Below are 2641 nucleotides of genomic sequence, written 5' to 3' on the forward strand. Positions count from 1 at the left end.
ACCAAAGTGTCACTGGTTCTATTCCCAGTTACGGTATATGCCTGAGTTGCAGGCAAGGTCACTGGGTGGGGATGTGTGAGAGGAAACCGTACATTGATGTTTCTTTCCTTCCTTTCTTCCTCCCTTCCCCTCTCCCTATAAATAAATAAATAAATAAATAAATAAATAAATAAATAAATAAAATATTTTTTTAAAAAGAGTAAATTCTACTTATTATATTTTGTTTGTTACATCATGAGATGAAAGATGTATCTTTCTGATAATTGTCACCAAATGAATCACAGGTGAGACTTGGGAAGGAAAGTGGATATTCAACCTACTTGAATGTTCTAGAAAACCAGGCAACAATACATTCTCCTGTCAAGTCTTCTAAAACTTACTATTCACATTCAAGTTTATCTTTTACCCTGTTACTTCATATTCTGGCATGATTAGACATGTTTATTTTAAAGAAAGTCCTTTTTTTTTTTTTTCATTCTAACACTGTTTAATTTGCCTTCCTACTTCCTATTAAAATCACTTCAAAATTACTCCAAAGATCTGATGATCTACGGGAGTGGCATCCTGTCAATAAGAATGCTGAATTATTGTCTACCCATATTTATAAGTAATATTTCTTGGAAATTTAGAGAAAATACAGAAACTTTCAGTGCTAGTGTTACCTTCAAAGCATAATTGGGCAGATTCTGTACAGATGCTTTTTTGTTTCTTAGGTAACGTGGAACATTGCTTCTTCCAACTGGATTTTGCAATTTCTATACAGGTCCTTATTCACAGAATCGCAACTCTTAAGAACAGAATACTTTTTGTTCTTGTTCTCATTGCAGAAATTGGTTGTTCTATCTAGCATACTATAATTTGTTTTTATTGCTAGCTTGTTTGCCTTCTTAGAATTCTTTAAAAATGTTCTGCTAGGTTTTGATGATTTTTGTAATTGACAGTATTATATTTTGATTTTTTTTTTTAGTTTCCTATTTCTGAGAATGGAATCAAACACTCCCTTGACTTTAGTTATTAAATTCACAGCAAAATATACCATAACACTATTTGTAAGTTTCCTGTAGTCAATTTCTCATCTTATTTTTTCTGAGTTTGTGGAATATGCCCTTAAATGAAAAGCTTTTCGAATGGAATTAGATAGTATGTTTATTTTAGTTCCCTTTTTTTTGGGGGGGGGTACAGTGAACTTTATTGATGGTGCATGACAAGGTAGGGCTCCCTAAGCCCCTCCCCTCTTTAGGGGGTCTAGGATGGCAACTAGAGGTCAGAAGATTCTCAGTATGTTGGGGGATCAGTTTGGGGCAAGGATTCCCCAGCAGCTGAGGGCCTCTCTTCCTGTCGCTGGGGCTGGTGGTCCTGGGGGCTCTTACTCCTTGGTGGCCATGTGGACCATAAGGTCCACCACCCTGTTGCTGTAGCCAAATTCATTGTCATACCAGGAAATGAGCTTGACAAAGTGGTCATTGAGGGCAATGCCAGCCCCAGCATCAAAGGTGGAGGAGTGGGTGTCACTGTTAAAGTCGCAGGAGACAACCTGGTCCTCAGTATAGCCCAGGATACCCTTGAGGGGGCCCTCTGATGCCTGCTTCACTACCTTCTTGATGTCATCGTATTTGGCAGCTTTCTCCAGGTGACAGGTCAGATCCACAACCGACACATTGGGGGTGGGGACACGGAAAGCCATACCAGTGAGCTTCCCATTCAGCTCAGGGATGACCTTGCCCACAGCCTTGGCAGTGCCAGTAGAAGCAGGGATGATGTTCTGGGCAGCCCCTCGGCCATCACGCCACAGCTTCCCAGAGGGGCCATCCACGGTCTTCTGGGTGGCAGTGATGGCATGGACTGTGGTCATGAGCCCCTCCACGATACCAAAGTTGTCATGGATGACCTTGGCCAGGGGGGTCAAGCAGTTGGTGGTGCAGGAGGCATTGCTGACAATCTTCATGGAGTTGTCATACTTGTCTTGGTTCACACCCATCACAAACATGGGGGCATCAGCAGAAGGGGCAGAGATGATGACCCTCTTGGCTCCACCCTTCAAGTGAGCCCCAGCCTTCTCCATGGTAGTGAAGACCCCAGTGGACTCCACAACATATTCAGCACCAGCATCACCCCATTTGATGTTGGTGGGATCTCGCTCCTGGAAGATGGTGATGGACTTTCCATTGACAACAAGCTTCCCGTTCTCAGCCTTGACTGTGCCTTTGAACTTGCCATGAGTAGAATCATACTGGAACATGTAGACCATGTAGTTGAGGTCAATTAAGGGGTCATTGATGGCGACAATATCCACTTTGCCAGAGTAAAAAGCAGCCCTGGTGACCAGGCGCCCAATACGGCCAAATCCGTTCACTCCGACCTTCACCATCGTGTCTCAGGGTTCAGGCTGGCACTGCACAGGAAAACGCAGCAGTCCGTTGAACTGGAGGAGCGGAGAACCTATTTTAGTTCCCTTTTTAATGCATTTAAAAAAATTGTAACTAGCTTGGCATTTATAACCTTTTCCTTACTTTGATCATCTTAAACATCTCTGTCTCTCTCTTCCTCTCTCTCTATGACTCCCTACCTCCCTCTCTGCCTCCCTCTCTCCTTCTCTCTAATTTAAATGGCTGTTTATTAAATGACCTAATAGGTTAAGATC

The 2641-nt window shown here is 42.7% G+C and overlaps 1 pseudogene; it reads right to left on the reverse strand.

The window, feature by feature from the left end:
• Window positions 1-1179: 1179 nt before the first annotated feature.
• On the reverse strand, window positions 1180-2426 carry LOC150021148 (glyceraldehyde-3-phosphate dehydrogenase pseudogene; annotated as a pseudogene).
• Window positions 2427-2641: the final 215 nt, after the last annotated feature.

The sequence above is a fragment of the Furipterus horrens genome, unplaced genomic scaffold (genome assembly GCF_987537825.1).
Source record: "Furipterus horrens unplaced genomic scaffold, mFurHor1.1.pri manual_scaffold_1, whole genome shotgun sequence".
Classification (NCBI taxonomy): domain Eukaryota; kingdom Metazoa; phylum Chordata; class Mammalia; order Chiroptera; family Furipteridae; genus Furipterus; species Furipterus horrens.